The sequence below is a fragment of the Hetaerina americana genome, unplaced genomic scaffold (genome assembly GCF_022747635.1).
Source record: "Hetaerina americana unplaced genomic scaffold, ioHetAmer1.1.p SCAF_9, whole genome shotgun sequence".
NCBI classification, from domain to species: Eukaryota; Metazoa; Arthropoda; class Insecta; order Odonata; family Calopterygidae; genus Hetaerina; species Hetaerina americana.
In genome coordinates, this window is record NW_027287538.1 from 70,088,404 (window position 1) to 70,103,399 (window position 14,996).

Consider the following 14,996-nt stretch of genomic DNA (forward strand, 5'->3'; position numbering starts at 1 on the left):
GTGCTGGAGGAGAATGGTGAAGATTAAATGGACAGACAACGTGAAGAACGATGAAGTGTATACTAGAAGAGCAGAAGAGGATAGGACCATATGGAGAGCTCTAGGGTACAGAAGAACTAGATGGATTGGACATACCTTGAGGCACAATGGATTAGTTAGAAACATAATAGAAAGAAAAATTAAAGGAAACATCTCGCGAGGAAGGCCAAGAGACAAGTATATAGGGGAAATTAAGAAGGACGTAAAACAGGGAACCTATTAGAGGGTGAGAGAATTGACATTAGATAGACAATAGTAAACAAATCTTAGGATTGAAATACTGATGATGATGACGGATTCATGTTTTCTGGGTATTACCACTAGAACGTAGAAAATGTGTCTTGCAGACTTAAAAAATCATTGTGCTTCTTAAAAACGTCTAAAATTCCATTGTAGGACTCTCGAACTAAGAGCGACGTGACCTCGGCGGGATTTTCACTAGCCGAACGCATTGCTACAGGTGCTAGATGTAATAAAGAATATGAAATGAAAATTAATGAATATTACAACGAATCATATATTTAAATATATTCTTTAATTTTTTTGAGATTCCATGAGATTTAAATTTACTTCCTTTTGCATGAATACATTTCCCTTGGAAGATAGACAAATACAATACAATATAATGGTCTAGAAAAAGGAATGTTTTGCATGATGCAAGAATTGTAAAACGAAATATCAATGTGTCGTCCAAAAATACTGATCTAGCACTGTCCGACGGAAATGTAATGCATATATTATTTGAATAGTGTCATTTTTATCTTATTCCACGAGCAGATAACGAGCCATCTCAATTTTAAATTTTCACCATTGAGAAAAGTTGCGAAGCTGTACTTTTCAATTCATACTTGGTGCGTACACATTCGATATTTCATTGATCTGTACAATTTCTAACCGGTGGTCCATATTATTTGGCTCGGATGTTTTAATCCTTCAAATTCAGGACATTCTCTGCAAACGGAAAATGTGTTTTTTTCAACTGATTTGGAACACCTGTGGCAAGGGAACGCCTGTTTAGATTTATTTTCTTATTTCCTAAAATTCTTGAAATTTTGATGCAAAGTTCTTTTTGATTCACCGCGAAGATATTGTTTAGCCTAGGATTAATCGGTCGTATGGTCATAAAAAGAAAAAAAGAGGAGCCGTTAGCATTGAGTCAGGGGCATTTAAAGGGGAATGATATAAGTCCTTCCTATTGGCTTATCATGCCTGATCTACAAGTCGAATGATCTTAACGGTTTGAAATTTTTGCTTGTTAATGCACACTAGCGGATGACTTCGTTAAAATTACTGTCCCGTCATCTCCTGCAATATCTTTGAATCCAATGCACACTTCCCAAGGTTAGAGTCTAGATAATTAGAGTTAGATAATCCATTTAGTATGTAAATTGAATACCACCTTCATATCAACCGTATACTAATGCTAAGTTTATTATAAGATGTAGGAACATAACAAATTTTATATTTTCGGTAATCTTCTTCAACTCAAGCCGCCAAAAAATACAATTCTAAAGAGTTCAATGTATTTTTTAAGTTTTGGCTGTACAGGAGAATCGAATGATCCTCATCCCTTACCCTTTCCTCCTGGTGCTGCACCCCCTGCCACACACCTTTTTGGTGGCTTGCAGGGTATTGATGTAGATGTAGATGAATGATGTGTCATACCCTTTAAGGCTTGACAGTCAAAAATAACGGCAGAAATAGTTTTCATATAAACCCACGAGTCATACTTATTTGTTTAATAAGTATGACTCACTTTAACACCATAAACCTCGCCGATGCCATTGCAAATATAAACTCTAATCTAGACTCACTCTTCACCTGTAGCATGAAGTATTTCCTCAAAATTAATCCTAACAAGAGTCGGTCACTCGTCAATGGAAATACCAGGCTCCTCTCAAAAATCAACTTTACTGAACTCCCGTCACTTAAAATTCTGGACTCTCCTATGCCTCTTCATAAAACAGCATCTATTCTTGGGATTATTTTTAACGAAACTCTGACACGGATCATGTATTAACTCTTCAGGTTTTCCCCACAAAGTTACATCTAGTGCTTATTTATTTTATTATATTTATGACTATACCATTTTTTTTCTTTTTTTATCGCTTTATACGTATTTCCTCTTATTATTATTATTGGTGCCATGTACTTGACGACAGTTTAAATGGAAGAAGGGACCTTATGGTCTCAATTTCGCCCGAATAAAGACATTATCTATATATTATATTTGCGCTAGACCAGAACTTTCCAGGCGCGCATAAGCTTCCGTGCTTCCCGCCAAAAATACTGGCTGGCGTCGATTCGTGTCGTGAAACAGTGGTCACTTCTTCGCTTCTGGGGCGGGTTGCTACCATGATTGCAAGGGATACTCCTCTTATTAACGTGTTTTTCTGTCATCACGTCGAGTGCAATTAGTGGAAAAAGGGGTACGGAGGTTAATCCTGGTTTATACTTACCACTCTTGAGGCCTCAGTTTTGAAACCCGGGGGTTGCTGGAGTTTACAGTATTATCCTGCTCTTAAGGCGCCATGTGGAAAGTTCAAGTGGCGTACGATGTCCGTTGAATGGGACGTTAAATTTTGGACTCCTCGGCTTTTATCTTTAAGATTATGTTAGTGCCGGTACTGGGTTTCCCTCCACTTTATATCCATTCCCTAAATACCCTACCTCTACCGATTTGCCCACCTCTAATGTCGAAAATGACATCGCCTATCGGTCACCTCCCCCAATAACTACTGTTTCTACTGCAACTGGAGTGGAATTGGAAGATAAAAGTGTCCAAGATTAGTTGGAGGTTGTCCACCAGTGGCAAAATAGGCTTGTTGCCATGCATAGTGAATTCCTGCAATAATGGATTCGGCCGATCAAAATCGCATGCGCGTATTCGCACGGGAAGAAAGTTTCAACAGGTTGTGCGGCGATCTTACCCGGATCGGTTTCAAAATTAAGTTACTTGTACAGATAGACAACGTTCTCCACGTTTTTTAATCCCCCTGATGTCAAATCTCCGAGAGATCGTGTCCACGGCCTTGACAGAAAGCAGATGAAGGAACTTCTTGGGAATATCGCCAAGATTTTTTCTGGGTATCGCTAATTTTTTTGCATCCCCCCTGCTCTTGGAGAAATTTTATTTTTTTGCTCGCACCAGACAGTGAGTTGAGACTACTTTACGCCCCGACTTCCCCCACCTCCCCTTTCGTTCCATGGAATCTGTTCCATGAATTTTTTTTCTTTTAAAGCCCACGCACTCCGCTAAACTTTGACCACTTTGTATCGAGCATCTTCTTTCCTTTTCCCCACTGATATAAAAACCCATTCGCGTCCGCTGAAAAGCATATCTTGGACTCTGAATTAATTGAATCCGTCCCTCGAATATCGAGACTTGAATGTAAATGATGCATTTAGGGGTGGTTTCGACCGCTGGCTTGGGGACGAGGCCTTTGGTATTTCGAGAGGCCCATGCTTGGTTCCCATCATTGTTTCCCACGTCAAGACCATATAACGTCCAGTTTAAAGAACTTTTGCTGCCGTCCCATGCATTATCCGGTGGAGTTTTTGATCCGTAACTCTCCCACTATTGTAGTTGTCAATGAGTCTTAAAGTTCTAATTGTAAGATTGCAGAGCACGGTGAACGTTTTGGGTTTGCTATTGTTACCATTATAAATTTCGGTTTTTTTGTTAATTTAATAACATTTCCTACTGGTATTATTCTAATTTGTTTTTTATTAATAATTAACCTATCTCGTAAAATTGTAGAGTACGACAAGCTATTGTGACGATGAAATTCTTCCTCAAGAATTTTTATCGGGAATTTATTTTTACATCTTAATATTGGCAGGTGGGTAGCGATCAAGATTGATTGTTAACAGTAAACTATGACCCGTTTCTTTTCGTGTGTTTATTCAGCTTCAAAATGTGAATTTAACAGAAGTACATTGCAATGATGGATTTATCTAAGTTATACCAGTCTGTATTTTAGGAATTGTCAAATTTCTATACTTAAAATTTGTTGCTGCGGGCTGGTTAAATTGATTATCTAAACATTATATGGGCTATATTTGTTGAACTAGCTGAGTCTTCAAAGCACATTTAGAATTTTATGCGCTGGTGGTGTTGAAGCTTCCCTATTGAAATATTCTTCCTTTGGAATATTTTGTGAAAACCTTTGAAGTAATATAGTAATGCTACATTATACATGTGTGACAGAACATTCACGGAAATGTACGCCAAGCTGATGCACAAACTGACAAAAATTCGTCAAGTTTCAGTGGATTTAAATTTGAAAAATGTTTGAAGATCTTGAGAGAAAGTATAAGAAAGGTTATTAGTCGCCGCAGTAGTTTAGTATAAGGCATCCATAGAATAGCGAAATCCAAAATTTAAAATAACTTCGATTACCTGAAGGCAGTTTCATACAAAATTATGATCATTTATTTGGGTCCATAACTGAAACCCAGCCGTTGGTATTCAGTTCACAAAGAATTCAATAAATGGGATGTACTGAAAAAAATGGATGAAGTTATCGGTTCGAATGATGGTGAAATTATTCAATTACCGTATGTGGCCTACTTAAATGATAAAGTGACGGTTGTTATTGGAAGAGAGTGCTTGGAAAGAGATGGTGAATTTTCGGAGCCATGCCGTTCCACTATTGCAGTCGTACCCTTTGGTGCGCCAATCATATTTGCTGTAAGCTACTGCTTTTATAAAGAGTTCAAAGGAAAATGACTGGTACTCGTTGTTTTTTTTGCTACGCTAATCTGATCTATCATACCATACCTAAGGACAGTAAATAATTTAGGCTTAACCATAAATGAAACATTATCTTGGACTGATCATGCAATTGCTATCTGCAGAAAAATTAACTCATCCCTGCATTCACTGAAAAGGTTAAAGCACATTGCTCCCCCCTCCTTAAAGATGCTTCTTGTGTCCACTCTTCTCATACCCCACTTTGATTACTGTGATGTAGTATACCAAGACCTTTCAGGCGAACTAAAAACCAAACTCCAGAAGACCCATAATTCCTGTGTGCGGTTCATATGTGATCTTAGGAAGTACGATCATATTTCCGACTCATTTAATAGAATATCCTGGTTAAAGCTAGAAGGCCGCAGGCATTTTCATATTCTTTCACTTCTCTACGGAATACTTTCAAAGCACACACCTAAATATCTATACAAAAACTTCCTCTTCATCAACTCAATCCACAACAGAAATACCAGGGGTAATAATAAACTTCTTGTCCCACACCATCGCACGGAAATCTATCACAAATCTTTTCATGTTACAGCATGCCGTCTGTGGAACTCTCTCCCAGATGACATAAAAAACTTTTCATCAACAACAACATTTAGAAGAGCACTTCACAAGTTCATTTTCCTCAGGTACTTAACTTAACCAGTATCCCTCCGTCATTCCACTCAGCTGTTATATAGATCACTGTGTCTACTTTGTTTTTTACCCTGCTTTTTGTTTTGTCATCTCAAGCGGTAGGAGTTTGCATAATTATTTTTAGAAACATCACGCTTCTCATTACTCCGCATGTGTTGTCAATGTATTTAATTTCTCCAATTCAATTTCAGTAACTTAATAATATGTATACTCTGTAAAAATGATTGTTACAATGTACATGTATCTTTCCTCTAATTAATAGGGTTTTCGCAGGTTTTTCACACCCCCCTTCTCTTCGTGGGTGTTTTTCCTGCGTGGGTTTTTACTAGTTGAGCAATGCCACGCTCTCCCTAGCTTTTCCCACAAACCTCATTCTTTGCTTAGACTTTCCTCATTTTATTGTATTCTATCTTCACTGTCATTTAATTTGAGTATTTGAAGGAGTATTCTTAATTTATATATGTATATGTATGTATGTATGGGTGTGTATGTGCGTACTTATGTATGTATTTATGCATGTGTATGAATGCATGTATGTATGTTTTATGTGTGTATATGTATGTGTGTGTGGATATGTATGTATATGTGTATGTATGTGTATGTATATAGGTATATATGTGTGTGTATGTGTATGTATGTGTATGTGTATGTGTGTGTCTATATATATGTATATACTTTTTTCTTTTCGATGTGCAAATTTGGATTAATGAATTTATGTCTATCTCTATGTGTTTATGTTTAGATTTGAATGTAACTGTAAGTTTAAATGGCTAATATAATATGTATATGACGATGGGTTAAATGGAAGAAGGGACCATTTGGTCTCAATTTCGCCCAAATAAAGACCACTATCTATCTATCTATCTATCTATCTAATCATTGTAGCTATTTTCTCCTTTATAGCATCCAGAATAATAGACTATTCAATAGTTAATTGATTACTTATTTTTTGTTAATAGATTTAAAAATTAAACATGCGTAATAAATACAGAAAATGACTGCAGAGATGTCATACTGTATGTTAGAAACAATTTAAAATCTTGATTTACTGATAATGAGTAATTATTTATTAGCAAGTATGGTACAAAAGGCACAAATACATTACGAGTTTGTTGAAAAGATCCAGTTGAGTTGGTGAAACGTAAAATTGAAAATTTATGGCCCTTAGTATTCAAATTTGGATTATCTGATGAAGGGAGATGTCTGTCGTGGTGATTTCATTAAATCGCCTGAAGTTGAGCCAAATGGCTTGCTGATAAAACGGCACCAGGAAAAGATAAATGTGACTGTTGCTGGCCCCTTTACAAAGTCACGAGAAAGGGTTAATGGAACATTAATCAAGTGAAGAGGGTGAATTTATAAACATGAACAACATACATACCAATATGAAATTCTTAGAAGTACAGATACACAGATACCTGTTTATGGTATATAGGTAATGACCATCTTAAGGTTTAATGTAAAACATTGATCAATTTTCACTCGCCCAATGAATATTTTCTTGAATAATTTAACGATTAGCCTAGAAGTTATCAGATAGCATACCTCCAATGTGGATTGTCATTTCTTCTCTAAAATGTATTCATCCTTCTTTCTAGACAACCTTCAACCTATTTTATAGACAAGACAAAGTGAGTAAGGAATACAAAAGCATAGTTCTTATTTTGTGAAGTTTTACGTCATAAATTAATCACTGAGTATGTAAGTTATTTTCTAACGTCAACGATTAATTTGAATAGACGAAAAGAAAATGGCTATAGCCCTAGGCATATATAATTTGAAATTGAATGAAAATGAAAAAAAATCCTTGGAAGAGTAGAGTGATGATAAATTTTCGCTTCTGATGGTGATCGGTGTTCTACCAAAAATTTCGACTTTTGAATTCGACGTATTCACCTTACTTTCTCAGTTTATAATGGTACTTGGTAATAATGATTGGCATGCAATCTACTGTTTCAGGCTTCACTCCGTGGAAGTATTTCATATCCATATTAAAAGGATTTGGTACTTTTCTACACATCAGTGGAAAAGTGCCAAGTCCTTTCAATATGGAAATAATTGGTATCATTGTCAGGAGTTTTAGGAGCCTAACGTTCAACAAAGTGACATGTTTACATTAAATTTTCACACTTCCCAGTAACTTTCAGTTAATCATTTTGCTGTTAATCTAGATAGAATCGTATAGCAAACACCTAATGACAAGTATCTTGTGAGTTCTGTCATCAGTGAAGGCAAAAATACAACGGACAAAATAAAAGTGCTTGATTCCAATGAAAAGATATTTCAATTGCAAGATATCTAATATCAATGATGAAAACATTACTGAAAGACCTTTTTTAACTTAATTTAGTTATATTTCTTTCTCAGTTTCGCAAAAGTTGTCAGATTGCTCAACCTGAGGCAACTTACGACGACACTTCGAGGATAATTAAATTTTGGCTCAGAAATGCTGAAACAAAATCTTGAAAAAGTAACATCATAACATATGTAAAAAATAACGGATTTTCATGGAAAGTAATAGCTGCACTTAATTGTTATATTTCCTAATATACACTAATGGAAATTATTACCCAATGACTATAAAATATCTTGTGGAGAACTTTATTAGATATAGAAAAAGCAAACATTCACATGCTGTATCTGCTAAATGTCTTGAATATGTGTTCTTATTATTTTCAGATGTTTCAAAGACAAATAAAGATAAAGATGTTTTCAAGATTTTTTAAGCATTGTGTACAGTTTGTGTGAAGTGTTTGAACTCAGCTTGAAGAATATTGGAAGAAAGAAAATTTTCAATACGTTTGCAAGCTTAGACAGGCGGCGAGCATTTTCCTGTTCACTATGCCTGAAGACCTAATGCGGCCAATCAGTTTAAGGTTACCGTAAACCAAAGTCCTTACAAATAAATCCATAGCGATTAAAAAATTTTGTATTATAAACATATTCATTGTTTTTGAAATGTTTAGCCCTGTGCACACGTGCAAACGTTAGCCCTCAAATGAAAATAACACAAAAATGGCGCATTACATTATCTATGGTTTTCAGCGTTTCCTAAAACATCTTGCTCCTGGCTCGATCATGATGGTCTGTGGCAGGGGATGTTATATCACCAACAGAGTTAAATGATATTCAATACTATCCCTTTTGATTTAATTAAGTGAAGTTGAAATTGTAACTTGTGATGTTTCATTTGTTTGATTACGAATTTTTACCATCATATGAGAGGGAATAAGGTGTATTTAAATCGATCTTGTTGGCCGTTAACTTCTCGATGTGGTCTCGCCTGCCAGTGTAACTTGGTTCAAAAAATATTTTTATTGTGCCTGCGTTGAGCTCAAATGAGTTTAAAACTTAGTAGCGTTACACATAAAGAGATATATGGCCATGTTTCTTATGACTATTTTTACGTATCAGAAAAGACGATAGATTATAAGTACCTTGACTTACGAAATATTTCTTTGAGTATACTCCCTAATGCTACGTGAAATCTTCATTTATTTTCCCTGAATTCTTTGAACTTCTCTCGAGTTATTTTTTAATCCTTGCTTGCGATATAAGTTATCCTGCCCAATTATATTTCATGAATAACTGAAAATCAGTAAGTATGTTTCCTAATCTTATATTATTTTTCTCTTGTTTCATTATCCCCGCCAAAATTTCATGTTTACTTAATATGCGGTATTACACCTCTAACTCACCAACGATGTGATTCCTCAAATTCCCATCGATACTGCCCATTCAACAAGGAACCTCATCTTAAATATGAATTTCCTTTGTCTCTTCAAGGCATCTGAAATATCTGATGAATCTTTGTTCCTATGATGTATTTTTCTTTACTACATTGAATAAAAAAATGCTACGGACGCGAAATGAAACCGGTCCAATGTTTTTTCTCTCTTTTAATATTGAAAATATTTGTAAACTTATGCAAGCGCGATGTTTTCGCAAGGAGAAATTTTGGATGAAATACATTTTTTTGTATCACATGGTTTTTATTTTGGAATGCATACATTAATTCACGATTTACGTAAAAATTTAACGAAAACATCTGTTAATATACATGATTTTGTCCATGCAAAATTAACATTAGTTAAAATTGAAGAAGCAGCAAGACGAGGGCCTCTTGTCATGACAAGTGCTACTCGGGACCTGAATAGATGTTAATAGAAGATGTTGTTGATTAATTAACTTTAATAAATCTGTCCCATGTACTTTGTTGTAAAAACGAACATTTTAGATTTGCATAATCTCTAAATTTGTATTAGACTGCAAAGTTCTTTTTCATTTCAGTTACCAAGACTTCCACACAGTCACACGTCTTACTCTATTGATTTTCTCTAGGTAAAGTTTTCGAAGTGCCTTTAGATTTTAGTCATTCAAATCACTACTTAGAGATTTTAAATGCCAGGTGAGCTCATTAGCGAAATTGAAAACTAATAACTAGCTCGTCTGAAGTGCCTCTACCGAAACTTGTTTTCCAACATTTTTTGAACATTGACCATTGGACGAGACTGTCGTGGGAATTTTCGTAAAGCTGATCATTTTATTCGTTATTAATCTACATATAATTATGGTATCTCTTTTTGCGTGTTCTTCCATCCTATTCCGTTATTCTTTTCGTGGTCTCCGGTCACGTGTGGAAATTTGTTTATTCATGGTGGGATCCAGATGCATGCTTTCATCCTCCGTCGCGCACTCTGAAATTTAAAAAGAGCGGAATTGAAAGAAAAATAAAAGGCCCAGCAAAAGAAAACGTTTATGAATCTATTATCCATCCCCACTTCCAAACATAGCAGCCAATTCATTTCTTCTTTTGGAACCCATGACTTGTCGAGAATCGATTTGCCCGAGGGAAACTTTATCCTGTGCATTCGTGAACTCAATATAAAGAACTGTCTAGTCAGCGTGAGAAATTTTACTGTGGTTGCTGAGAGGGTTCTGATATGCGCCTAGGATTCTGACATGGAAGATATTACCACACCTACGAAAAAATTATTTCATTTAATTTACTCTACTTAATTGGTTTGCTCGCCTCATCAACTTATTCACGTATGTCTCGAACTGAATTTTACTTCGACAGCAACTTTTGTTGGAAAAACTAAAATACACCCATGGTCAATTCAGTCTCTCCTTTCATATCTCTTTTTTCTGAATTAACTTTAATTTTTCTTCCACATGTTTCCCTTATATTGATGATATGTTTATTATTTTCGACACTTCAAAAGCAGGTATAAATGACTTTCTTACTGGATTTAATGCTATACTTTCACCATCAAAAAATAATTTAAACGGTCATTGACTAATGCAATGTGTATTTATTTAGTGGTCATCCCCCTTGGCGTGTGAATAATTATAAATAATCATTCGGAATCCCAGTGAAGTTTTAAGAGAGATTTTATAATTTTTCATTGATGAATGAGAAATAAAATGAGTTATGCCACTCGTGTTCAGAACATGAATCATGATGTTAAATGGTCACTTATTGGCTGGGGCTTTTCAAGAACCCTGTAGCTTTGCAAGCCCTATATTTACACTCACCAAAGAGGTGGAGTGGCATCCGATTGATGGAAAGAAGTACCAACTGCGTGTGTCGCACGGGAAATCTCACGGGATATAATTGGGCTATTTGCAATTAGGTGGGACTGCGAAACGATTTAAGTAATTGGGCACTCAAAGAGGAGTGACCATTCTCAACTTAGACCTACTTAAACCCTTTTTGTATGGATTGATAAAAAAAATTTTTGAGAAGTACAATGGTTACAGAATTGCGTACGAATAATCCTTCCACGTACCTACCAGTACTGATGTCTGTAACGTACGTACTAGAAGGAATCGTGGCCAAGCAGAAATGCTTGCATTTACCCACCCCCATGAGTAAGAATATATGCACTTGTAATACCTTTTTCATTTTGTATTTCTCATAAAAATATTGTAATGAGGAATACATATAAGCGCATAGATAACGCCTAACCAGTTCCAAACTTTTGGAATTACGTATCGTTCGTTCAAACAATGGGAACTCTTGTGATAAGGTCGAATTAAACATATTAATTTGATGGCGATTTTCGGCAATCATTCAACTTGTATATCGGGTGGAGATAAAATATTAGATTACCTAATATGCAAAATCAAACGAGATTTAACTTAACGATCTGATATTTTATGGAGCAATAAGAAGAAAGCGAACATTTCCTATTCCGTTCTCAGCCTTTTATTTTGAATCAAAAAATTTCACAGCCAACAGACCAAAAATATCAGTTGAAATTTATCGCGCTGTCAGTGAGAATTGACGGTAAGACCTGACGACCAATTCACTTGCATATTTTTTTCTGTAGCATCGAAAACCCAATTAAGATTCTGTAAACGAACGTCATTCATACGATAAATGACCGAAGCTCATAGAAAACGAAAACTTTACGTACAGAGGAAGAAGGTCGGAGTTGACACTGGCGATTTAAAAAAGGTTTTTGCGCAGGGAATAAGTTTGCGGATTCCTGTCATTTCGGCGACACCAGCGTAAACTCGCGAATGTCACGCGTGAGTTGCTGTCGTAAGTAAGCAATGCCATTGGGTCGTTCCGACAATGTTTATAGTAGTGGGGTGGGGAGAAAAAGAGCAAGAGCAACGGATTGCGTCTAACGTTTTCGGAAACAGGCCTCCCTTCTGCGGCTTGGAAGGAAACTTCCAAGGATGCGAACATGGAAGACTACGTTCTTCTGACTGGCTCTGCGTCCGGCTCGTAATCACCAGTTCAAATTGAAGCACCTTACTCCAATGCGGGCCTCAACCGTCACCGTCGGGGGACTGGAGTCGGCGATGTGTATGAGAGAGAGAGGCAAGAGAGGAAATAAAAAGAAACCAACCCCCACTCCTAAAGGAGATTTTATTTTGCTTCCACGCGCTGGCGCATATATTTCCGCGGAACATCTTTCTGTCAAACGAGATCTTGAGCGCTGGCGAAACATTTCATGGAATTTACGACCCAAAAAGGGGAAGAGGGGGGGGGGTTGAGAGGCCCCAGACGAGAGACGTATCTCGAGATCATATTTGAAGACGCTGAACTGTTTCCCAAGGCGTGCGCGTCCCGTACTCGGGGGCGAGACGGGGTGTTTTTATTTTCTTGTTTAGGCACCATTTCTACGGTAACGGTCTATAAAACTGGCGAGTGTGTGGACCCTCACCGAAAATGGGACTCCGTAATTGGCCAGCGCCTTTTGCTATAACTTTGATCGTTTTTTTTCATATATACTTTCCCTACAATGTTTTGAGTAGAAGGGGGGGGGTGTCAGAAATGATCTTCGCAAATAGGCGTTGGCCCTCATTTTCGGAGTAATCAGCCATTTGGCGGAGTTGAAAGTCTCTCCAAAACGACGGTATCTGAAAAGTTTTCCCGTTTAGACGTTGAACTTCGGGAAATTGCCCAATCAAGGGTATTTTTCGACACCATTATCCGTCCTGTTGACGGATTCCGCGAGCATTGGTTGCCACCAATATGGTTTGCTGCTTTGGAACGACCTGTTTTATATGCCCGTTCAAATCATCATTGAATTTTGATGGCAATATTTGAGGGAGCTTTCATAAAAGTTTTACGGGCTTGCAAATTTTTCGGGCACCTTTCCGTCGCTTCGTCCTTTCCGTGTGCCGAATGAGAGCGCTTAAACGATACTTCCCTTAATATGAAAGCAGTGGGCTGTTCGCTGAATAGACGGATGCTTTTCTGGGAAAATACATTGAAGTACCTTGTGATAAGGTCCCATGCACACATTTTTTTGATACAGGTAATGTTTGGAGAGCATCTAATATTGTAATCACTGGGCTGCCATTGGGCAATATTTTGCTATAGCTTCGTGGCGAGTAACAATTCTTCAGTGAATGCATTTTTTTTATGGCTTGCGCCGTGTCAAAAGTATACAAAAGGATATTATGGGAAGAATAATCAACCCTAGAGCGGTACTCTTACAAATAAGAAAAGTATTACGGAGGGGGAAATCACCATTTTTTGGTTTAATCGTTTTCTGTTCTGACCCCCCCCCCCCGTATAATTTTATTTTATATTAATTGTAATTGAACGATTTATTATTTATTTATCTATTATTGTTATTTTATTTTTATCATTTTATTTTTACTATTTTTTTTCTTTCCTCTCTAATTTCCCTCACCATATATCCTTTGCCCATTGGTTAGAGTACGGCTATGGTTGATTCCTCCCATAATATTATTTCTTATTATCTCAGTCAAATGCAAAAATTTCAAAGTGTGGAAATCATTCGCCTGGAACGATGTTTCAATGCGAAATATTCGATTGATTTGCACACGTGGGATTTGTTGCATTGTTATGGACATTAGCGGATGACTTCGTAAAAAATTACTGTGGCGGCACCTCCGTCAGTTTCTTTGAATTCTAATCAGAGTTTAAAAAATCAATTATTAATTTAATTGATTTTCATTCCATTGGTTTTTATAGTGTTTTACAGTCCTTTAGGCTCCAAAAATATGATGTCGTAATCCAAAAAAGAAGTGATATTTGTTCTAATTAGCATTTTATGAGATATTTCGAATTTAAATTGCATTTTTTTCTGGAAGTATTATTTTCCGTACTAATTGCCGTAAAATACTTTTGATATTTAATTAAGAGTCAATATGAATTGGTGCACAGTACTTCTACAATGCTTTAGAGCCGCACAGCTTTATGACGCATGCTGAAGATCCCCTTACAGATAATAAATACACATGCGGCATTATTGTGTTTACGGCTATCTGGTGTTCTCGTCAGACTGAGTATATTGTCATGAATATCATTCAGGGTGACAATACTTGGACGAATCTTTACGCGGCTATAGAACTATTCAGGATACCACTCATTACTTATGGTGGGTGTAAATCGGTCAGAACTTGGCATGAATTGTCATTGAACTCGTGGAACTAGTCTGACGTAATGAGAGTAAATAGTTTCTAACTCATTTAATGTACGGATTAGGTAAGTAAAATTTAGAAAACAATGGCATAATTATCAATCGTCTTTTACACTTGAGCCAAAAGGCCTCGTTCATGTTGTTGATTCAGTGAATTTGCAGGTCTTGAGCCAAATATAGTGGTTAGAAACGCAGGGGGAGTGGCCTCACCATCTTCTATGAGCGTAGAGATTTTCGCATGTTGAATTGTTCTTGTAAAAGCTCAGGGAAAGGTTTTTCAAAAATGTCTTAAAAATCAAGAAATTCACATTGAATTGGCCAAATATTATAACTTTCATGGAGAATTTTCTATGTAAAAGTGCAAATGTCATTATTAATCTTAGCTAGTGCCTTAATATTTCTCATTCATTCCTATCTAACTCAGTTTTTGGTCTAAATGATGTCGAATAATCGGTTTTATCAATTCTTGTGCAACTAAGTGTTGAAATAATGAATTTTGCAAACATCTCTTTACAACCACTCTTCCACCTTCCATCCTTAGCATTTACATTATTTTTCACACTTTCAAACAATAATTCATAAAATCCGCTAGACCGTTCGTTCCAGAAATACTGTTATAATGTAGGGGAGATGTGAGCATCAATATT

At 36.4% G+C, this 14,996-nt stretch overlaps 1 protein-coding gene across 2 annotated transcripts in view; it reads left to right on the forward strand.

Annotated features, from left to right (window-relative positions):
• Positions 1–14,996, forward strand: part of LOC139698949 (protein doublesex-like) — a 339,040-nt gene that overhangs the window by 51,229 nt on the left and 272,815 nt on the right. The window lies entirely within an intron of this gene.